The sequence below is a fragment of the Emydura macquarii genome, unplaced genomic scaffold (assembly GCF_026122565.2).
Source record: "Emydura macquarii macquarii isolate MOO-44397 ecotype Brisbane River unplaced genomic scaffold, CSIRO-AGI_Emac_v2 contig_2897, whole genome shotgun sequence".
Lineage (NCBI taxonomy): Eukaryota > Metazoa > Chordata > Testudines > Chelidae > Emydura > Emydura macquarii.
Genome location: NW_027133034.1, coordinates 13627971 through 13653303, shown reverse-complemented (window position 1 = coordinate 13653303; position 25333 = coordinate 13627971). Strand labels below are relative to the sequence as shown.

The 25333-nt window shown below is 39.1% G+C and overlaps 2 long non-coding RNA genes across 2 annotated transcripts in view; one reads left to right on the top strand and one right to left on the bottom strand.

Moving 5' to 3' along the window:
* Positions 1-25333, bottom strand: part of LOC137166799 (uncharacterized) — a 122470-nt gene that overhangs the window by 43495 nt on the left and 53642 nt on the right. The gene's annotated exons all lie outside the window — the stretch shown is intronic.
* Positions 1008-5604, top strand: LOC137166800 (uncharacterized). Its single transcript, XR_010923824.1, has 3 exons — positions 1008-1053; positions 2337-2522; positions 5214-5604. It is a non-coding gene; the product is annotated as an uncharacterized lncRNA (long non-coding RNA).

The following is a 25333-nucleotide window of genomic DNA, read 5'->3' as shown; positions in this document are numbered from 1 at the left end:
GTGATTGCAAGTTTAGGCCTATACTGTAGTCTCAAGAAATGAAATTATATTGTCAATGGAGATAAAGCCTTATATATAAATCATGATACAATTTGTACTGTGAAAAAAATCTTATTGTAGCATATCAATAAGGGAAAAACAAAATTCTAATAAAATTTAAACAATATCTTAAATACCTAAAGTATAATATTAATTGAATATATAAATATAAAATAATATATCATATGATAACTGTTTATGTTGTAATTTGACATGCAATGTAGCCAATTGATTCATTCTGCTAGTTAATGATATAATTGAATGGGGTATTATACACTTTCAGAGTTGGAAGGAATTGTTGAGCCACTGACCATTTTACTCCCTTTATAAAGGCTTCCAAAACAAAAACATAGCATGTGATTCTCTACTGCCTTGCACTTTGTGGAGTCATTTCCACCTTTGCAAAGTGGGTGGATAAGGCCTGCATGTAGTACTTAAATTCCACTCCAGCCTTTTCTGGGTTATACAATGGTGACAAAAATACACTTGTCTTGTTTTCAATAAATTACAAGACTCTTAAAATACACTGAATTTATCACCTGACATTTTCAAGTGGTTGTTTTTGCTTGTTCTGGATAGGTCCTTTCATTAGCTGAAAAAGAAAAATTATAAACATTTAAATGCTCAGTTTCATTCATGAGCAGTAAGTAATACCTTTGGTTGTTTTGGGAGCCTATGATGCTAGCTGCAGTTCTCATGGTAAAATTAACTCCTGTACATACGGCAAACTCAAAAGTTGTGCACTTCTTTTAGCCTACATAAACCAATAATTCCACCATGGAAAACTTCAGGTCAAAAAAGAATTTTTCAGAAAGTTTCAAGCATATAAAAACAGTAGATTATGGTGAAAGTGTTGATGTAACATTGACTATAGTTTTTGCTATTGGGAAAAGACTATAAATAAGGCATAATCCTGTATTCTTTGCATACTTAAAACTCCTAATGATTTCATTCCTATTGTTCATGCCCAGCATTTTTCAGTTCCACCGTTCCTCTGGATCACTTTAGCGACAGGTAATGGCGGTTTATGACTCATACATAATATCGTTTATTGGACATTTCACATTTGTTTGCTTTAGTGTGGTCAGAGTTTCTTTGCTTCACTTGAGAGAAAGAAGATATAGATCCAAGAGATGTCTAATTTAAGTCTTCATGGGGGAAGACAGGCCAAAGTGCTTTCTAGGTTTCACAGCACTGCCTTGTATTAATTTTTTGTGTTGTATGCATTTGGGATTTGTGTGCGGTTTCTGCATGTTGAATTGTATTGTTTGTACCATTGTCTTTAGTAGTCAATTTAATCTAGGTATGCTGCGCAGAGGAGAGGTGAAGGACTGGAGAATCTATTTTTCACCCCACTTGGATATAAGTACTTTTTTCATAACCATAACCAGACACTGAACCTGTAGAATATTCCAGAAGAATATCCTTACCTTCATTTTACAGAGAGGGAATCTGAGATACAGAGACTTATCCAAATTCACATGGTGAGCAAATTGCAGGGTTGATAGTAGAACCCAGGGTTTCTGCCTCTTAATCTGCCCTATTCTAATGACATACTTCTGTAACATACCACTTTTGAAATGTGTTACAGGACAGGCACAAAACAGGACAGTAGCAGAAGCCTAGGGCAAGAAGGGAATAAAAAAGGAAGGGGTGGAGGACACAGATACAGTCTTACTCCTAGGTTTTATAGTTGCTTAATGAAACTTTGAGATTCTGAGTACAAAAGGAACTACCCCTACTCCTTACTGCTCAGTGCCTCCCCAGGAAAGGGAGGATGTCAGTCTGGTCAGCACAGAATGAGAAATTTTCCTAGGATAGGAAAAGAGGCAGCAAGGACTAGAAGAGAATTCCCGGTGGAATTGTGTCCAGTCTGATCCTGAGATCCCTGGACAGACCAGTTGCTGCAGTGTCAGAAGAATAGAAGGCAGGATTCAGATAGGGATTAGTTTGTGATGTTGGTTAAACTCCAGAGGGAAGTTTTTCTATTGGATGTATTGTGTATTCAGGGCCTGATTTTTAAACTTTGCATACTGAACACCAAGGTCCTTTACAACTTCACTACAACACAGATTCTCTTACTCCAGAATCACAGTCTCCAGCCATTGGTGCTAAAGCAGAATTTCTGTGAGTAGTAAAGGTTCTTTCTACGTGACCATGTAGTGAATGACTATACCATAATACGTATGCATAAGGGGGCTGATTTAAGATTGCACAACTGGCATTTCCTAAATTTTGAGTGCTTGACTTTGGAACATGAATAATGTTCTTTTTTTAAATGTAAATATATCCCAAAGGAGGAAGGATCACACTGGTGTTCAGATACAAGCCTGGATTCTGTTCCCATCTCTTCTGGAGAGTTCCCATGTGACTTGGCACAAGACAATCATTCTGTGCTTCAGTCTCAACCTATAAAATGGGGATAACAGGATTTCACTACTTTACAGGACTCTGATGAGGATAAATCCATTAATGTTTGCAAGGTATTTTTCTATTATGTAAAACCATACTAGGGAAAAATGATAAAATCATTAAATTAAATTATAAACTTGGACAGATAACTTGATTTCTTTCTCTGTTACCCTATCTGTAGTGAGCGGGTCTCTGTCTGAATCCCCCTCTCCACTATCCCAACATTGACAGAAAAATATCAGAATGCCACTATATAAATCCATGGTATACCCACACTTTGAATACTGCATGCAGTTCTGTTTGCCCCACCTCAAAAAATATATTAAAATTGGAAAAGATACAGAAAAGGACAACAAAAATGACTGTGGTATGGAACAGCTTTCATATGAGGAGAGATTAAAAAGACTGGGAATTTTCAGCTTGGAAAAGAGATGACTAAGGGGGATAATATGATAGAGATCTATGAAATCATGAATGGTATGAAGAAAGTGAAAAAAGAAATGTTATGTACTCCTTCACAGATCACGGGAACCAAAGGCACCCAACGAAATTAATAGGCAACAGGTTTAAAACAAACAAGAGAGAATACTTGTTCACACAAAATACAGTCATCTTGTGAAACTCATTGCCAGTGGATGTTGTGAAGGCCAGAAGTATAACGGGGTTTAAAAAAGAATTGGACCTACCCTCCATGAATTTATTTATCAGTTGTGTGACAGGGTCAGACCGGACGGCTATGGAAGGGTGCTGGAAGACATGTATATTAGCCCCAGGCTCCATAAAGCCCTATTCCCTGGGTAATCCATTTGTGGCTATTTCAAGGCAATTTAGCCAATTAGGCCACCTGGGGCCTATCAAGGACACTGCCCCAGCAGTTAAAAGCCTCCATTTCAGGAAGGCCAGGGTAGCTGAAAGGGAGTTGCCAGCCGGAGTGGAGTGGCCCTACTGCAACTGCAGTGTTTGGGACAATCATCCGGTGCTGCCACCATACCAGAGACAGAGAGGTTCCAGCCGGGGAAGGCAGAACAACCCTTTGCACCGGTACCAGGGAGTGGGCCGCAAGCAGTGGGGCCACGGACAGGCAACCCAGGGAAGGTAGTCGGTCTCAGGGACTAAGCGGTAGGCACGATCTCACAGCAGGGTCCCTGGGTCAGGGCCCGGGGTAGAGGGCAAGGTCCGGGGTACAGGGTGGGACCGGGCCCTCCCTCTGCTCCCCTGCCAGCCGCACCACCGGCGTGGCTGGAAAAGCGCAGGACTCACAGGGCGAAACAGGCCCACCTCGCCACAATAGCTATTAACCAAAATGGTCACGGAGGCAACCTCATGCTCTGAGTGACCCTAACCTCTCTGACTGCCAGAAAGGGGATGGATTACTTGATTGCATGTTGTTCACGCCCTTGGAAGCACCTGGACTGGCCATTGTTGGAAGAGAGAATACTTGGCTAGATGGAACATTGGTCTGACCCAGTATAGCCGTTCTTATGTTCTAAATGAAAATAACAATCACTTACCAAATAAGTACCAGGACCAGCTAAACCTAGACCATCCCTGACAGGTATTTGTCCAACCTGTTCTTAAAAATCTCATGATGGAGATTCCACATCCTCCCTTTGAAGCCTATTCCAGAAATTAACTACTCATAGATGGAAAGTTTTTCCTAATATCTAACCTAATTTTCCCTGGCTGCAGATTAAGTCCATTACTTCTTTTCCTACCTTCAAGGGACATGGCAAACAATTGATCAGTCTTCTTTATAATTGCACAAAACATATTTGAAAACTGCTATCATGTCTCCATTCAGTCTTCTTTGATCAAGACTAAACATGCCCAGTTTTTTTAACCTTTCCTCATAGGTCAGGTTTTCTAATCCTTTTTTCATTTTTGCTGTTCTCCTCTGGACATTCTCCAATTTATCCAAATATTTCCTAAAGTGTGGTGCCCAGTATTGGACACAGTACTTCAGCTAAGACCTCTCCAGTCTGGAGGAGAGTACGACGATTACCTTTACATACGGCACCCCTGTTAATTCACTCCAGAATGATATTAGCCTTTTTTGTAACTGTATCACATTGTTCACTCATTCAATCTGTGATCTGTCACTATAACCCCCAGATCCTTTACTGCAGTACTACCAGTTAGCCAGCTATTCCCCATTTTGTAGCCGTGCATTTGGTTTTTCCTTCCTAAATGAAGTACATTGCACTTGTCTTTGAATTTTCTCTTGTTGATTTCTAAATCAATTCTCTAATTTTTCAAGGTCATTTTGAATTTTAATTCTGTCCTCCAAAGAGTTTGCAACCCTTCCGAGCTTGGTGTAATTTACAGATTTTATCACACTCTCCTCTCCACTATCCAAGTTGTTAAAAAAGTATTGAATAATACCAGACCCAAGTCTGACCCCTGTAGGACCCAACTAGATATGCCTACCCACTTTGACAGTGAACCATTGCTAACTACTGTTTAACTATGGTCTTCCAGCCAGTTTACCCACCTTATGGAAATTTCATCTAGACCACATTTCCCTAGTTTACTTATGAGAATGTTATATGATACTGTGTCAAAAGCTTTACTAAAATGAAGATACATCAGATCTACTGCTCTCCCCCGATCTATTAGGCCAGTACCCCTGTCAAAGAAGGAAATTAGGTTGGTTTGGCATGCTTTGTTCTTGACAAATCCATGGTAGCTAATCTTTATAACCCTATTATCCTCCAGGTCCTTACAAACTGATTGTTTAATAATTTGCTCCAATATCTTTCCAGGTATTGAAGTTACATGGATTGATCTATAGTTCTCCAGGTCCTTTTTGTTCCAGTTATCACAGAAGATGGATCATGATCTGAACTTCATTACTCAGCCAATGTCTGTTAACTTACAAACTGAAAGACAAGCATATGTGTATTTTCAGAAGTCTTTATTAAATAATAAGAAAGGGAAGTGACCCTTTGGTGTTTGTCATGGCAACATATTGCATTGCTAAAGAGATAAGCTGCAGTATCCTCTCACAGGTTCTTGTTATTTTTATAGTCAGAGGTTTTCATGGTCTGAACAATGTTCAGAACATTTGGATGTTTGTCCCCAATAAAACTTGAACTCGAAAGGTCTATTCTTGCTTGTGCTTTCTTACTGCTTTAATGTAAAGAGGCCTTAGAATTGGGATAGTGGATGTGAATGCAGTGTAAATGAGAATCTGGCCTTAAGATTTGAAGAGCTGTCTATTACTATTTAAAACCATTTATTATCCCCCATTTATAAGGTTAAAATTTCTGGGGCAGATCCTCAGCTGGTGTCAACTAGTTGAAGCTCTGCTGAAGTCAATAGAGATTCAGTGGAAAATGGAATTCAATCTTAATGAGATTCATATTCAAAGAATTTGACCAGTGCTGGTCTTTCATATTGAGAGGACATTCAAGAACTGCCAATAGGATGCTGCTTTCCTCAATCTTCTGATCCCTAATGGGAGGCCCTTAAGTTCCTTAGATAGAGTTATGAACTGTATGTGATCCCCGCCACTTTACCATCTGAGCATCACAGTCTTTAATGTATTTATTCCTTATAACACCCATTAGGTAGAGAAGTATTGTTATTCTTGTGTTACAGACGGGACATAGAGGGTCTATGTGACTAGCCTAAGATCACACAAGAAGCCAGTTCCAGGAGAGAAACTTGAACTGAGGTCTTCCAAATCCTCCTTCCTAATGACTGGACCATCCTTCCTCACTGTGAACATACTTTATGGCTATCACTACTGAGAAGAGATGGGCAAATAGCTAGAAAAAATATTCACAAGCTTTTCAGTATATTAGAAACCAAATTTTGACATGCCCTGTTGTCATCCATATCAAATGCATGCAGCTGAAGTCTGGTCACACACATTCATTGAATAATGAGAAGATTTGTTTTAAAAAAAAAAAAAAAAAAAAAAAGTCCCTTTGTGAAACAATCACAAAGGGCAAACTTCACCGAACAACTGTTCTCTACAGCTTTACCTAATTCTATTCTTTGCCATGGAACTTTGGTCACCACAATAGCACTGCAGACAAAATGGTGCCACAAGCTGCTCTTGTTGCACAGGCCTACCACCACCTCTTTTTCTGATCATTGCAGCAACAATAAATTAAAGAAAAGCAGTAACAGGAAAGGGGAAATAATGCAGTCTCCTTGATAGTTATTTCTCTTTTTTCCTGGCTGCCAGTGCATAATTCTACCTTTATGACAAACTACATTGTATCTCAGACTGACTAATTAGCGCATTCTGTAAATAAAGGTATTTAAAAATGACTAATATACATTACACTTAACTCATATTGAGAGAGACAAATTATGCAGTTCCCAGAATGAAAGAGACATACTAAATTGTCATAAGAAATTAATTTGATGACTATCAGATGCTTTTCTTCCATTTCCTCCACCGTGCAGAAAACCAAATAATCAAGTTTCCATATAGATTTTCAGCAGAATGGCATGATCTGAGCAATTTGTCAGCTCTCTGGTTTTTGTTTTTAAAGAATGAGGGAAATCAAAAATTGAACCTTGGCAAGTCATTATAGAAGGCTTTTATACTTGTGTAATTGGTGATTGTTTTTGTTAAAGAGGTGAATTGGGGATGCATACTTAATTTTGAACATGCTTTTATTATGAATTTCATAACATTTTAAGGCAACGATCAGAGAATAACAGTTCCTTATTACTACTAAAAAATTCACCCTGATTAAAATAAAAATAAATAGTATTGCCAACCTACTGGGTTCCAAATGCTTGAATTAAATCCTTCCTCCCCTACCCAAATCATGATATTGGTTGGGTAAAAAAAAAAAAAAAAAAAAAGATAACACATTGGCTTTTAATTTCTCTTCTTCAATTTTAAGGCTAGGATGTGCCTTTAGACACAGACTAGAGCAAAGTGTGGTGCGTAAGCTGCACCACCCAAGAGTAACCCTGGGAGGCATTGAGCCACAGAGAGATCTCTTTGACTCGCAACTTCTTCCCCAGCTTCCTCCTAGGAATAATGATTTACTGCTGATGTACAAATAGTAAATCATCATCCATCCCATTCATTGGCTCATCTGTAGAGCATGCGAGGGGGAGGAGGGGAACCAATACTCCACCCATTCCCCATCCCTTTCCACTCACCTGCTCCAGAGAAGGAATCTGTAGGTACATAGCCACATTTACTCTGCATTCTCAGAACTAAGGTCCTTTTGGAATTCTCACTCCCCCTTACATCCTGGATTGTCAGAAACCCAGGTCATAATCTAACTCTTAACCTTTAAGGGGCTAGTCGGAAACCCTGCCCTTCCCTTCCCATTTGGGCTTGTTCATTTCAGTGTGAAAATTCAACCTTAAAGAGACACCCAGATGTGTATCCCTCTTCCCTGGTGGCTTGTAAAGGATCCTATTTAGCATCAAAAGTTCTGGGATAGTTCAAGTCTCTCACTCCCTTTCTCTCTCTCCACCCATCCTTCACTCCTCAGTGTCCTGGTCCTGTACTGCACTCCCTCCCCATGCTGTATCATGCTCTGTTCCCTAGCTCCACAATTACACCTGCCCTCTTTATTTCCATACAGTCTTCCTTATTCCCCCCTCCAGACTTCTGCCCTCCACATTCCCCTCCATCCTACTTTACCACCCCTTACCGTATCTCCTACTATCACATGATCTCTTCCTGTCCACCCATACTCACTTCCACCTTCAAAGGCTATAAAGAATTGGCAGACATTTTAACAGAATGTAGCCTGGCTTCAGTTCCATTGAGAAGAATAGGACAGGGAGGCCATTTTGAGTAAAGATTAAAAAAAAATATCACTAAGATCAGCTGCTCCTTAGATCAAGCCTGCTGTAAATTACAGTGTCTGTCAAATTTAAGCTGAACTATTGTGGCAGATATGGCAATTCCCTGCCATATCCTTGAAATTATTGAATGAAGTTTAAGTATCTTTGGAGTCCATTGTAGTAAATGCAAAGGTTACGTATGACTGTGGGCCAGGGATTGTATGTAATAGCATTGGAAGGGTGACCACAGCTCCTCCAGGAACTAAGAGTTGGGGGAGGGAAAATAGGGAATAGGGGGATTAGGCTAATTCACCAAGATTGTAATACCACCAGAGAAGACCCACAACCTGGAGAGGCTCACATATCCTAGTTCAAACTGAATTCTCCAAAGACTTACAGACAAAAAGTTTAAATGTAGGCAATTTATCTAAAAATCCTGACTCAGGGCTTTCTTTCTGATCCAGCAAAGGAACAGGACCTTCTATCAAAAGAGGACCCTAATGCTTCCTGGGAAGGGTTGAAGGACTTTGGCCTACTAAGGCCCCATAAGACTGATGGATAACTTCTAGTAAGCGTTTAGCATGCATCTAGGAACTCCTATTGTTTTAAATATGTTTTCTATGTAATATTTTCAGCTGAAGAATAAATGTGCTTGCTTATAAATAGATTCTGTGGTAACTTGTGACTCTTGAAAATTACAGCTGTTCATACTCTTCAGGAGAGAAAGCAAAACATATACATTGGCCTGTTGGACATATCACAGCATAGGCCAGGAACTGTGCAGCCTGAGGGATGTAGGAAACAATCAGGAGGGAGAAATATGTAGGTCTCTGCCTGATAGAAGTGACAGCAGAGGAGATGGGTGCCCTCAAAGGCCCCATACAATGCAACTGCCCTGAACTGTGATAATTACCATGACATAATGAATCCTTGGCCTCATGATTCTCCTGCAGCCACAGCCCCTGACTCGGGCAGACAGAGGCAGAACATAGGAAATGCTATGCCAGATCAGTGCCACCAGAGGACTCCCAAACAGAGGTGAACATTCTGTGACCCCAATATGATTGCTTGGAGACTACCATGTGTCAATCATGCAGTACAGAGCAGCTGAATAGCAGGACCAATGAGAAGGCAAGCACTGCTTACAGAGAATAATTATCACTGAGACAGCTAGATATTCAGTATGTCAATTTTATGAAATCCTTTAAGCACAAAAGCACACTTGGTTTATAGGAGTGGAGAGCAGAAAGTTAGGGCAAAGCCAGTAATTTTCCCAAGCACATTAAGAGTCATCTCCAAGAATGCTCATATATCACTTAAATTATGCAAATCGTAAGTAGTTTATCTAATGGCATCAAATATGTATAACATCCTGACTAAGTGCTAGCACTACCTAGAGAATTATCTACAACTTAGAAATTAGTTAGAGATATGGCATAGTAGCTAATTTTACAGTATTTTTCCTTTTGAGGATCCAATTTACATGGTTTCTATAGACAAATACATGTGTTTGAGCCCAAATGAGCTATCAGGTTCCAGTTTGTTCATGTTCTGATACATTCAGTAAAGATACAGCAATCAAGTGAGACTAAAAAATTCCTCATGCAAGATAGGTCTTACTGCTAAATACAGTATATTTGCAGCCCCCTCACTGTCTAAATATATTGGAACTGATAAACCTACTGAACCTACTAAGAAGCACCACTTTTATTTACATCCTATTTATTTAAAGCTACAACTTATAATATGACGACAAAAGGAAACAACATAGTCTTCCAGGCATGGAGGATGTTCATACACACACATTCTCTGCAGATATGTGTTTTACTGAGAATATATTTTGATGCTTTAGCAGTTGTTTAGAAAGAAGACTTTTCTATCAAAACAATGGGGATGCCATCCTCATTGACTGTTATAAATAGCTGTATAATATTTTATGTTGAAAGGCTCTGCAGGCTGGAGCATTAGTGACACTACAGATCACCTCATCTTGCTCATGTCGTGGATCAAAACCGCAGAAAAAGAAAAAGGTTCTGACCTAGAAAACTAACATCTTTGATCAACCAGTGAGGAATTGGTTGTCCCAAAGGCATAGGATGAGAGAGCAGGGGAGGATGGGAGAGTGAGAGTAGTCACCCAGGCTCAAAGTCAACTATTATTTTCCTGTTTTTCAAATCACTGAATTAAATTTTGATTATTTCATAAAATTAATTCTGACGCATAAATGCTTTATTTCTAAGCTGAAGTGACACTTTTTTATTGTTGTTTTTCCTCCCTCAAGAGAAAGGCTATGCTATTGGTCAGATCAGTTATATAATCATGTGAAATTAGTCAAACTTGTCTAGATCAAGGCTTGCACATTTTCCTAAATTCACATCATTCCCCCGGATATTAATAGATATGCAAAGATTGAAAAGGACTGATTTAAGACGCACTGATTTCATTCTCTCTCCTCACACTACCACCCGAGTCACAAGAGACAAAAAAAAGAGGGTCGACATTATCAGAAGCTACATTTACTGGCATGCTTTAGAAGCTTGGGCTGTTCTGGTGACATGAACTTTGCTCAACCAGACTGTTAGAGTTTTCAGTTATTTTGTGTCACTGAAGCATGTGACACAATGGCTAGAATGTGCTGGTTAAATTTGGCCCATAGATGGGCATGTTACCACATTCAAAGAACAAATACGTACTTCCAGAGTACAATAATTGTAGTTTAAGAAAACAACAAGAAATAACAAAAGCAAAGTTTCCGAGAGAGGCACAGTGTCTCTCTTTACTTTGTAGCAGGTTGCAGCAAAGCAGAGCAAAATGACTTCTGAGTCTTCAAACAGATAGCGTCAACTGGCAGTTGGAATGGAGGTCATTTTGCAAATAGTAGTATTACTGCATTGATTATAATTAATTTAATTTCACCTCTAAAATAAAAGTGCATCATTTTCCCAAAAGCCATAAGGAAAAAATAGCCAAGGCCTAAAGAACTATGAGCTGCCAGCCTCACAGTCTTTTTTTTCTTGTTGCTGTAAGAAGTATAGAAACCTAGACTTTTCCTGTGATTATTGATTTACAGTGTATTAGGTTTTAAAGAACTGCTGGAACATTTCAATAAAACAAGCAAGCATAGGTTAAAATGTCTCTATCCATGCAGAAAGAAGATACAAAACCTCAGAGTTACCAATGCCAATCTTCTGTTCCATGGCAGGCAGTAAATTGAAGGCAGTACCAGAAGGTACACAGTACAAATTTCCATAAAACTTTGTCAACAAATTTTATTTGCGTAACTATTTTTTCATCTGACTCTTAAAGCAGCAGTTGTAAAAACTTTCCCTAGTATAGCTGTCAGTTGCTGCCAGGAATATGGAACATGTTTCCTTTTGGGAAATAGTTTTCATAGAATTTACCAACTGCATACATAGGCTGAGCAAGGAATGACTATTAATTTTGTTGTGCCTTAAAGTGATTTGCTCATCGCCACCTCCAAAACGTATGGAAATGAATAGCAGAATGAAATTGGGTATAGGGAAAACACAAAGGGAGAGTGCTATCACCATGACACACACTCTAGGTGCTCTAGGTCCCAGGTAGGGACAGTCGCATTGGGGAAGTAAATGCGTGGTTACGCAGGTGGTGTCGAAGGGAGGGCTTTGGATTCTTCGATCATGGAATGCTGTTCCAGGAAGAAGGATTACTAGGAAGGGACGGGATTCATCTAACGAAGACAGGGAAGAGTATCTTCGCAGACAGGCTGGCTAACCTAGTGAGGAGGGCTTTAAACTAGCTTCGACGGGGACGGGGACCTAAGCCCGAAGGTTAGTGGGGAAGAGGGACACCACAAGGAAGCAGAAGGAGGAGGGTGCAGGAGGGGAGGCCTCCCGATTCATACTGTGAAAGTAGGCCAATCGGCTACTTATCTCAAGTGCCTGTACACAAATGCAAGAAGTCTGGGAAACAAGCAGGAAGAACTGGAAGTCCTGGCACAGTCAAGAAACTACGACATGATCGGAATAACTGAGACTTGGTGGAATAACTCTCATGATTGGAGCGCGGTCATGGATGGGTATAAACTGTTCAGGAAGGACAGGCAGGGGCAAAAGGGGGGAGGAGTTGCACTGTATGTAAGAGAGCACTATGACTGCTCTGAGCTCCAGTATGAAGCTGGAGATAAGTCAGTTGAGTGTCTCTGGGTTAAGCTTAGAAGCAAGAACAATAAGAGTGATGTCCTGGTGGGTGTCTGTTACAGACCACCAGACCAGGAGGACGAGGTGGATGAGGCTTTCTTTACTCAACTAGGGAAAGTTTCCAGTTCACAAGGCCTGATTCTCATGGGAGACTTCAATCACCCTGACATCTGCTGGAAGAGCAATACAGCAGAGCACAAACAATCCAGGAAGTTTTTGGAGAGTGTTGCAGACAATTTCCTGGTGCAAGTGCTGGAGCAACCAACTAGGGGCCGTGCTTTTCTTGACCTGCTGCTCACAAACAGGGAAGATTTGGTAGGGGAAGTACAAGTGGGTGGCAACATAGGCAGCAGTGACCATGAGATGGTCGAGTTCAGGATCCTGACAAAAGGAAGAAAGGAGAACAGCAGGATACGGACCATGGACTTCAGAAAAGCGGACTTTGACTCCCTCAGGGAACTGATGGGCAGGATTCCCTGGGAGGATAATATGAGGGGGAAAGGAACCCAAGAGAGCTGGCTGTATTTTAAAGAGACCTTATTGAGGGCACAAGAGCAAACCATCCCGATGTGCAGAAAGAATAGCAAATATGGTAGGCGTCCAGGTTGGCTTAACAAAGATGTCCTTGGCGAACTTAAACGCAAAAAAGAAGCTTACAAGAAGTGGAAGCTTGGTCAGATGACCAGGGAGGATTATATAAACACTGCTCGAACGTGCAGGAATGAAATCAGGAAGGCCAAAGCACAATTGGAGTTGCAGCTAGCAAGGGACGTGAAGGGGAACAAGAAGGGTTTCTACAGGCATGTTGCCAACAAGAGGAAGATTAGAGAAAGTGTGGGCCCTTTAGAGAATGAGGGAGGCGACCTAGTGACGGAGGATGTGGAGAAAGCTGAGGTACTCAATGTCTTTTTTGCCTCTGTCTTCACAGACAAGATCAGCTCTCAGACTGCTGCACTGGGTGGCACAGAATGGGAAGGAGGCGAACATCCCACAGTGCTGAAGGAACGGGTCCAAGACTATTTAGAAGGATTGGACATTCACAAGTCCATGGGGCCGGATGCAATGCACCCGAGGGTGCTGAGGGAGTTGGCTGAGGTGATTTCAGAGCCGTTGGCTATTATCTTTGAAAGCTTGTGGGAACAAGGGGAGATCCCTGAGGACTGGAAAAAAGCAAATATAGTGCCCATCTTCAAAAAAGGGAGGAAAGAGGATCCAGGGAACTACAGACCGGTCAGCCTCACCTCAATCCCTGGAAAAATCATGGAGCAGGTCCTTAAGGAATCCATTTTAAGGCACTTGGAGGAGAGGAAGGTGATCAGGAACAGTCAACACGGATTCACTAAGGGAAAGTCATGCCTGACCAACCTGATTGCTTTCTATGATGAGGTGACTGGCTCTGTGGATGTAGGGAAGGCGGTGGATGTGATATACCTTGACTTTAGCAAAGCTTTTGATACTGTCTCACACAGTATTCTTATCAGCAAGTTAAAGAAGTATGGGTAGGATGAATGGACTATAAAATGGATAGAGAACTGGCTAGAGCATAGGGCTCAACGAGTAGTGATCAATGGCTCCATGTCTAGCTGGCAACCGGTCACAAGCGGAGTGCCCCAGGGGTCAGTCCTGGGGCCGATTTTGTTCAACATCTTTATTAATGATCTGGAGGATGGGGTAGATTGCACCCTCAGCAAGTTTGCGGACGACACTAAGCTGGGGGGAGTGGTAGATACCCTGGAGGGTAGGGATAGGATACAGAGTGACCTAAACAAACTGGAGGATTGGGCCAAAAGAAATCTAATGAGGTTCAACAAGGACAAGTGCAGAGTCCTCCACTTAGGAAGGAAGAATCCCATGCACAGCTATAGACTGGGGACCGACGAGCTGGGCAGCAGCTCTGCAGAAAAGGACCTGGGGGTAACAGTGGATAAAAAGCTGGATATGAGTCAGCAGTGTGCCCTGGTTGTCAAGAAGGCTAATGGCATATTGGGCTGCATTAGGAGGGGCATTGCCAGCAGGTCACGGGAAGTGATTATTCTCCTCTATTCGGCATTGGTGAGGCCGCATTTAGAATATTGTGTCCAGTTTTGGGCCCCCCACTACAAAAAGGATGTGGACAAGTTGGAGAGAGTCCAGCGGAGGGCAACCAAAATGATTAGGGGGCTGGAGCACAGGACTTAAGAGGAGAGGCTGAGGGAACTGGGCTTGTTTAGTCTGCAAAAGAGAAGAGTGAGGGGGGATTTGATAGCGGCCTTTAACTACCTGAAAGGGGGTTCCAGGGAGGATGGGGCTAGGCTGTTCTCGGTGGTGGCAGATGACCGAACAAGGAGCAACGTTCTCAAGTTGCAGGGCGGGAGGTCTAAGTTGGACATTAGGAAAAAGTTTTTTACTAGGAGGGTGGTGAAGCACTGGAATGGGTTACCTAGGGAGGTGGTGGAATCTCCATCCTTAGAGGTTTTTAAGCTGAGGCTTGACAAAGCCCTGGTTGGGATGATATAGCTGAGGTTAGTCCTGCTTTGAGCAGGGGGTTGGACTAGATGACCTCCTGAGGTCCCTTCCAACTCTAATATTCTATGATTCTATGATTCTTTATAGGGAATCGTGAGAGACTGGGATGCAAAGACATAAGGCCCCTTGCTGCCAACAGTGTCACTGGGATCTTGGCAAATTTAATAGTGACCTCTCAGCATAAATTTATTTTGGGTCCCTCCTCATGTACCAATATCATACATTGTTGAGAAGGTAGAAGTTTGGAGGGAAGCTCCTAATAGGCAGGCACTGACAACACAGCTCCTAGGTCCCCAAACCCTGCTACACTCCTGAAGTTAAGACCATCTCTCTCCGTCCAGACTGAGCTCTTGGCACTACAGCACTTGCAGGAGACAGAGTTGGCTTCTAGTATTCTCTGTTAATGTTACTTCCTAATTCCCAACCCTTCCCACGGACTTATTTTAATACTTACAGAAAAAGCAGCCTGACTGTAGCCATCTCATCAGCCTTACAGAACAGTTGTAATGAATACTCATATCACACTGCACTTGGATTGTGCTTGAAATTTTTGGTGGTTTTAGAGACAAATTTGAGGTGGAGCATTGTAACACTCATCTTTAGATGAACATATTCTTTTGAATATTCCCATCTCACTTCTACTTTCTCTGCATGGTCTTCTCGTAAAATTTGGGTGATTTTCCTGAAGTTCTGCTACTGTTGCTTTGCAGTATCCTGTTGGAACATGCTCTACAGGGTGTGGGATATTGGATCTCAAGCATCTGCCTCTGTAAAATGTATAGTTTGATATATTAGCAGCCATAGAATACATAGAATTGGCATGAAAGAAAAATATTTTACTATGATTTGTTTTTCCCTTGTTCCTGATTAGACCAATGTTTCAGGCATCCCAAAGGGGAAAATCACCACTATACTGATCTATTATTTGCATTGTGATCTAGTGGCTGTATCTATAGTTTCTGGCATTTCTGTGCCTAGACAGATCAGTTCTCTTAAAACAAAAAGAAAAGAAGTTTTGAAATAAGAAACATATTCTGATTATATGATTCTGTTATTGACACTGACCCTAACGCCTCAGAACATATTGGAGCAAAACCAAGAACGGTAAGACTCCAGTAACAAGAATATTTCTTTATTCAAACTTTAAGAAATGTATTAATAGTAACCAGTCATGGCTATTATGTGCTGATATACAGTGTCCATTATTTTGCATTGTTAGGTCTCAAAAGCTTGTTATTCATGCCTCATTTTTCTAGTTCTAATAACAGCCTATAAATGCCACTGTATTTTCATTAAAAATCTCATTGTTGGGACTCCATTTTATTGACATTTCCTATGCACTATACATCATAATGAACTGTATGTTTGTGGGTATAAACAGTACTGATAGCAGTTCAATTACAATGAGATGTTTAATAATTGTCTGCTAATTTCACTTTGAGCAAGAGTTCTTTGTTTTTCAAATCTGATCTGTTTCTAGATCATTAAAGCACCACTAGGCTGCTATTGAACTTTTTTGATGTGTCTAATTAAAGATACAGCTTGAATTATTCATACACTATGGTATCCCATGAATAATTTATGCAGAAGTTTCATTGACAAACTTAATTTTCAACTTCAGTAAAACCTTACACCGTCTTATGTTTCAAGGTCTTTTGCAATAATCTCCTTATGACTTTTTATAACTAGCCGTTACCAATTAATGCCACAAAAATGTAAGTAGAAAAAATATTAAAATAGGTTCAAGAAATTGGTTTGGTTTACTTGAAATACACAGCTCTTGAACAGCTTAGTTATAGTGTCTGTATATTTTTGAAAGCAGATCTAATAAAAAGGACATGCCATAGTCTGATTAGAACAATATGCTCTCACAATCCAACCAATCATGGGAGAATGAGCAGACAGAAGGGCTAGTAACAGCTAGCAGTGGAGCATAGTTAGACATATAGTATATTAATAGAACAGTAAAAAGTTGACTGACAGATTTCACAATGAAGGCTGAAATTTCATCCTCAATCCCCCTTTTTAAGGCCTTTGTATTGCATCAGGCTTCAGAGCTCTGTAAACCATAAGTTTACTGTACCTTTATCAAAGTTGAGAGGAAAATTATGTGGCAGTGATGAGCTGTGTGCAAGGGGAGAAGATGCCATGCTCCAGCAGCAAACCTGGAGACACTAAGACATTGGCAAGCATAATGTCTCCTGGCCATGAGAAGAAGAAAACTGTTATTCTACTGAAAATACATAGCAGTGTGCTTAATACCACTCTGCTAGAATGCAGGGACAGGACCATTACTCATTACTACCCAGAACTCATCTTATTGAGTCACTAGCATTGCCATCTGTACTACCCGAAGGTGCACTTCCACAGCAAATCTACGTACATGCAGATTTCCCTGCACTCCTTAGCTCCTATAGACAAATTATGGTTACCCTTCTGTACATATGTGGTAGAAGGAGCCCGGGTACCTTTTCCCTCTCCAACTTCAGTGCTCACAGAAAGATGGAATAATTGGTTCTAATGGTCAAGATGCTTTTCTGGCTGATTCTTAGAGGAAAAGTATACTCATTTTGCTCCGATGATCAATCTGGAGGTATAAATAGCTAAAATGCACTTTTCACCATGAATAATTTCTGAAGTATATTTAAAAAATTGAACTTCAGATTTCTGTGTCTAGAATTTATTTTGATCACAAAGCCTGTATAAAATGACTGACAAAGGATTCTGCATTTCATTCTGATTTCATGGTGATCTAATGGGTCTACAGAGGTTAGGTCAGATAAAAGAGAAATCAACATTTTCTCAGTAAAAGATTTAAAAACTAAGTTTCCTACTAAAACTATGAGGACAAATAAGGGAGTGTGATTTTGCACATACATTTGTATGAAGCTAACTGATACATGCACACACCAAATATGTGCATAGCATCAGATAGATATGCATGCACAAGGTCAGAAATGCATCTAAATGGCCATGTACACCCAAGTAATAATTCATTCAAGTACCGATATCCTGTGTTTGTGCAGATATTCTAGGCTCATGCAGATGTGTACAATTAAGAACATCTACAGTAATGCTAAAAAGCCTGGTCCCTGATTATTTACTAATATTGATCCCCAAATTCCAGTTACTTCTGCTTATCTTTCTGAGATTAATCAGCCTCTATCTAAGAGAAATACAAATAAAACATTAGAATTATTGATTTGTGAGCCTCTCCACAGAATCCAGGAAAAATAATTCAGAAAAACCATGAGATACAGCATTAAAATTCCTCCATGAGTATGACAGGGAGAAACCAGCATGTTGTGCAAGGGTAAACTATGTCTTTAACATGTTAAAAGTCTTTGAAATAGTTAACAATAGAGTGAATAAAGGAGGTGAACCAGTAGATGTAATTTACGTAGACTTCCCAACAGCGTGTGATAAAAGCCTCTCAGAAGAGGTCATTAATGGAACTTGGCAACAACCACAGTGTCAGAGGTGAAGTCCTGATATGAATTAAAAATGTTTAAGAGATAGGAAGCAAAGGGTGAAGAAATAGGCAATTCTCTCTGTGAAAAGAGGTTAATAGCAGGTTGCCCCAGAATCAGTCTGTGGTCTGGTGGGGTTCAATGAATAAAACAGAAAATATTATAATGGCATTAAGCTTGTACAATAACTTGGTACATCACCACCTTGAATATTGTTTTCAGTTTAGTCACATCAGAAAAAGTAGAGAAGAAACAGAGAAGTTCAGAGAAGGTCAATGCCCATGATTAGGAGTAGGTGAAAGGGATATAATCTAAAAAGAAATTTCAACAGCAGGGATTATTAAGTATGGAAAGGTGAAAGGTAAGATGAAATAGAACAGAGATGTCGAATAATAAAAGATCTATGAAAGGCTAATCAGATTTTCCAGAAAATATAAAAAAAATGTGATATTCAATTTATTAAACTAAATGGCTAACCAGTTTAAAACAATAAAAGAAAATTCTTTCTAATATAGTCTATATTTAGCTTGTTGAACTTCATCACAGAAGATATTACTTACCTAAATGGGTTGGTAAAATTAGAGAGAGATTCCACACAAATAAAAATAGGATATGCAGAAAAAAATCTGAACATTACAGGATCCACAGTACTCCCATTTCATAAGCAGATATGCAGCCTGGACCTTGAAGACATCTTCCCCCATAGTATGGTTTCTCAATTTACCAAAGTGCATTATCAAGTTTTTGAGGTTTTTTATTTGTCTTCCACTGAAGTACTGGCCATAGACAACCATCAGAAGCAGAATATTAGACTAGATAGACCATGGATTTATTCCAGAATAGTAATTTCTGTGTTACTATCACATCCTTCCTCCTAATCACTTTTTTCCCCACTTGTAATAAGCACCCATGACTTACTATAAATATTCTTGTCTGCAATGTAGAAGACTATCAGGTCAATGACAGCTTTTGCAAGCCTATTTTTCTCTCTTTTGTAAATGTACTAAAGAAAAATCTTTAAAAAACAGCCCACATCTTACAAAAAAAATGATGTACCACAAGACAAAACAAAACACCATGTATACTGTAGCAGATTTTCAATTAGCCCAGTATCATCAAAGCACCTTGGACCAAATTTATGAAGATGCAGCTGACTGCCTACTGGGATGTTCAAAAGCACTAGGCTCTTTAATTGAATCATAGGTGTTAGATGTGTAAACTAGCCCTTTTGCCCCAGTCTCTTAACCCTCAGATGAGGGAAGTGTGGTGGGGTCCCAGAAATGGACTGTGACCACTTATGGAGGTGTGGGGAAGAAGGGGGCTCATGACACCCCTCTGGCAGGTGGAAATGATTAAGGAAGGAATCATGACCTCACTATATGAATTACGTTAGTTCCCAGATGAGTTAAATAATAAAAAGTTTGTGGACTAAATAAACCACCTCCAACGCATCTTGTCTTTCTTTCCAAGTGCCTGGGACAATATCACTGGGCACCTAGCTGCACCGTTAGGAGCCTAAATACTTAGAGACTTAGAGAATTAGAGCCAACTGTTGGGATCTGTTAAACCTGTAGCCAGAGAGATCCAAATTCCTGAGTATCCACAATTTGACGATGGTCTGAAATTTAACAGGAGACTTGAGTCTACTGCTACCTGAATGAACTGACTGTCTAATTAAGGAAACAGCAGAGTGTCCTCCACTGCCATGCTATGGATCCAGATCTAGCCTTCTCCTTTCCCAGCCACACAGGTGGAGAAAGACATGAAGGACTATAATCCAGCTGTCTGGGACTCACTGACCACTGAATTTTGTCTGTTATAGGTCTGGTAAGAACAGAGCCTTCAGAATTATGTCACTGTATTTGTATTACTTCACCGATAGTTGTACAAGTACAAATAAAATAGGAAATGACCCTGTCAGTCATTCAAAGCTTAGCCAAATGTGACCTGAATATATTATGAGATTCAGAAATGTTTAGTTTACTTTATTTTTTTAAAAAAATCTCCAATATTCTTCAATTCATAAACTTGGTCAGTCTCAGAAGCAAAAGTTCAAAAATATCAGTTCTCAGTTTTATCTACAAACCAGATAGAAATAGGAAGTCCCCAGGTCCACTATGAAGTTACATTTCTGCTGCCAGATTTACCTTCCAATTTTGAGTAAACAAACATCAAAGCTGTTTTATACAAACCAAAGCTCCAAATCCTGAGAGGCCCACCCTTCTCTAGCTGTATCCTGATGTAAACCTTTTATACTTTAAGGACAGAAGCTGTATTAGTTTCTAATTTGTTTCACTGTATCACACTTATAAATGTGCCAAAAAAAAAAAAAAAAAAAAAGTAGAGAGAAGTAGTTGTAGTATTCAAGAGTCTTTCAAATTTATCTTGGATTTTGTTGAGATTACTTGGTGATTGCATATTGAGTGACACTTCAAAGCATATAAAAATTGATACATCAGTTCAAGAGCACTTGTTACATTTCATTTTATACTGCCTGCTGAATGCAACTGTGACTTTTTAGAAAAGTATATTGTTTTGTTTCTGTAATCTCTGAATAGCCCAGTTCAGAGAAGAAACATGTATTCACTATGTTACTGATAACATTATTGGTAATTATTAGATAATTGGTAAATATTGGTAAATATTAGATAATTATCTAATTTTTTTTTTGAGTTAGCTCGATTGACAGGCTGCAATGGATGTATGCAGGGCAACAGGTACCCTGTGTGAACCTCTGCACGCCTATACATAGGGAGCAGGAAGGAGGGGGGAAGCAAAAACAGAATACAGGGGGAGTTGGGGCAGGACCAGAGCAGCTGCTTTGGCTCAGCACTGTGCAGAGGTCATGTCCCATATTCTACACATTAGACACACAAAAGCTGCCACGTTCCCATCGGGCTTTGGCAGAATGTGAAAGAGCAGAGGTTACTTTTAAACTTGGACTTTGAAATAAACTTCTTGCAGAGGATATGACGAACCGTTTTCTTTATCTGGTGCCTGGGAAGTTCTTGCTGATATACAGTCTCTTTTCAGATGTATCTTACTGACTATGCAATCATTAATATTGAACTGTTGTATGTACTTTTTTCTACTTGAAGCAGAAATTTAGATTATTTGCTGAATTAGTCAACAATTTTTAAAGGCAATTTGGAACCATCAAGCTGTGCAGTGGCTACCTATGTAATATTATATTATTTATCTTTGTCTTCCGTCCCCCACATTCCTTCTTCCCTTTGTTTTTCCACATTCATTAGTCTGTCATTAAAAGTTTACAGTCTCTCTGTGTTTGCATGGCATGTAACACAATGGTCTTCTTTCTCTCCTTTCCCAACATATATTGATAGCGGCCGCTAGGCACTACAATAATACACAATGCTACCCCTACATAGGCAGAAGAGTACTTCTCTCCATGAGTAGCTCCATTTCTTTCAGTAGGGCTGCTTGCACACTAAGGTACTATTGTGAGTGGGGATGCTAGAAGCAAGCTCCATGTTGTTAGTGATAAGCCTGTACAGTTTCCGTTTATAGAAACAATCTAAGGAATATTAGCTATATAGAGTAAATTGGAGCAGCTTTAATAAAAATTCCTTTTGAGTTCATACCATGAAAGGCTGAGTTACAGGCACTGGGAAGGTCAATTCATCAAAATTAACCCGTTATTAATTTAAGCTTTTTTTCTTTGTTAAGTATGATTGCTTTTGTTAGATTTTAAAACTAATTTTTGTCTCTTTCACTGCATCATATTTTCAGTGGAAGTTCTGTCGGCATTGATAATTCAATCACTGGGCTTTTTTTTTTTTTTTTCCTTCCCCCAATTTTCATTACTTTTGGCAATTTATATTTTTCAAATGGCTGCATGGCATTCAGAAGCCACTTTGCCATAAAGAGTAAAATAATTTTTCATTTCCACACCCCCCTTTATCTATGGAAATTGCAACTGATATTTATGGTAGGACTTGTAGCCATTTTATTTGTTACTTGGAGAGTGGTTTCATGCCTATTGCTACTGAATGTTGGACTGTTCTAATGGACAGTCTGTATCCTCCTTTACATTTGAAATGGACATAATTTCATGGCATAATACAAGCTAGATAAAACTGTAGCTATTATATACACTTCCTATATATATTTTTTTCTTGCAGGAAAGTTTAATAGGATCTTTTTCTAATAAGCTCAGATATATATTCATGAGTTAAATGATATATTGGGCAACTAAAATTATGCTTTGTGTTCAGGGTGAAAAAGTTATGAATATATCTGACTAACTCCTCTAATGATTAAAGTATTTTTAATGTATTAGGTTTATTTAATGTAAAGGTTATTTACAAATGTAATGTATCTAATGTAAAGGTTATTTTATTATATGATTAATGATCTGGTAGTTTGGGATGGATTTTCCAAACATGGTGTGGATCAGGATGTATTTTGAAAAACAAAGTCAACATCTGTAGACTCATTATAAAAGTGTGTGTGCACGCATTCAGGGAGACACAGAGGAGATTGGTGGAGTGATTGTCTTCCCCTTCTTCCAGAGAAACAGGTTTGAACCCTAAAAACAGTTACCTACTAAACACTCCTGTAGTTATAGGAAATAATTCTCCAATAATATGGAAGAGGATAGTGGTTATTTTACATTTATATAATGTTTTTGCAAAACACCCCAAACTACAAAAAAAGATTTAAATCTTTATAAATAATGGGATTTATTGTTATATACAATAAACTTGTACTATATTTTAATGAAAAGCTTCCTTTCACTAAAGACATTTTGTGTTGATTTCCTTTTTTCTTTTTAAAGAAGATTATCTAAAGCATATCTAGCATACCAATCACCATATTATCTGTATGCTAAAACTATGTAAGCAGCTAATTACAAAAAAATTATAATCCATCAAATCCAGGCAACACCAACATTTTTTCCCCTGTACATTTTTAAATGTCTTTACCTTAAAGAAAACCAGCCAATGTTTTGGTAGGGCTTGTCTTATGGGACAATGATTAGAGGCATGAAAAGATTTTCATATGAAGAGCAATTAAAAAGACTAGAACTACATAGTTTGGAGAAGAGACGAAGGAGAGGTGGCCCGATAAGAGAGAGATTAAATAATGATCAATTCAGAGGGGCCCATTTGTCCTTTCTATCTCATACCAGAACAAGGAGATGCCCAATGAAATTAACAGGAAAGAAATGAAAAACTCATAAAAAATAGTTCCTTTATTCACACACAACACAACTAATCTGTGGAACCAACTGCCACAAGATATTATTAAAATCAAGAGTCCATCCAGATTAGACACAAATGAATTTCAAAGCCTTTAGTTATTTTAAATGTATAAAGGTGATACAAATCATCATGGGCAGAGCACAAGCCAACCAATAATTGCCTGTCTTTAGCAAGAAACCATTCCCATTAACTGGGTTTCCCATACTTGTCCATTACAGAGTTTTTTTGCATTTTCTTGTGCAGTATCTGGTATTGGCCCCTGTTGGTTGCAGGATACTGGATTAGATCAATCACTGACATGATCCAGCATGGAAATTCTTCTATTCCTAGGTCTTGAGCATTCAGTAAAATTCCAGATTTTATATACAGTTGCTACAATGCATTGTCTGTGGGTAAAATGGTCAAATCCACTAATTCAGTCATTATCACCTCTATCAATCATCCTCACCCCCCAATACTAAGTTAGTCTGTCCTGCAATTAAACTTATTAGATATTATTGTCAATGTCAAGAGATATTTGAAGGTAAAATGCATTAATATTTTGGTATTCAGAAATCGTGAATTCAGATGGAACAATACCTTGGCACAACATCACAGGTTAGAATTTGTAAAATAGGTTTTTATCATACTGGAACAAAACCGTTTTTGGGCTGAATGCTGCACACAACCCTTGGAGTCCTGTTTAATAATGTACTCAAGTTATGGCTATATTTCAGCATAGCCACATAGTGAATTGTGTCTTATTGCTAAACTATCACATTTTGTCATGTATTATTGCTTAATTTAATAATAATCACACTCATCCTTATTCCCCTTGTAATGGTTTCAGCTGTTTGGTGTTATGCAAGATGATTATACAGGAAGTGCATATTGTTCCATTTTAAGACTAAAATAAAAGGGTGTTTATAGTGAAAAAAGAATTGTTCAGTACTTTGTTACTGCATATACAAAATTGCTTTGGCTAACAAAAGTTCTTTCATGAACTAAGTTAGTTATACAACACACATTTGCTTGCACAAAATGCGTACACTCAAAAATCCTTGTTACAGAAAGCTATCCTTATGTGCAATTTTAATCCATAAAATTTGAGCAAAAGCTCTTATGTTGCATTTCTGCTGGAGTAAATTTTGTGTACTAGCCATACAGAAAAAAAATTAGGCTTGAGCCAAACACACTATTAAGACTTCATTAACTATGAAACTCCTCATAGCACAGTGAAGAATACATTTCTGAAAAACAAAGAGGCTTAAAAGGTTCTCTCAGCAACATTTTGGCTCCATTTATTCTACCTGTACTTAATGTTCCACATACATGTATTTTTGTCAGTTTGAATAAAACACCGGTGTTCCTATCTGTAGTAATTTTTTATTTTAAAGTTACACTGACAGTGAGCCTAATTTTTAAACATTGGTGCCTGGAAAGAATGTGAAATTCTGACATTTGGATCCTCAAATCTAGCTTTTGGTTCATAGATGCCTTTTCTGAAAACAAGTTTGAACATCCAAATGTGTTATCTAGATGCCCTAAGGATCTCATGTTTGGAAAACGGGCCAGATTCTGTAACTGCTGTTTGAGAGTTTGACACAAGTGATAGGAAACAAGCAAGTTAAGGATTATTGTTCAGGAATGAATTGTTCACTTTTAACTCCTCAGTCAGTCTCTGTTAGGGTGACCAGATAGCAAGTGTGAAAAATCAGGATGAGGATGAGGGGATTCTAGACATCTATATAAG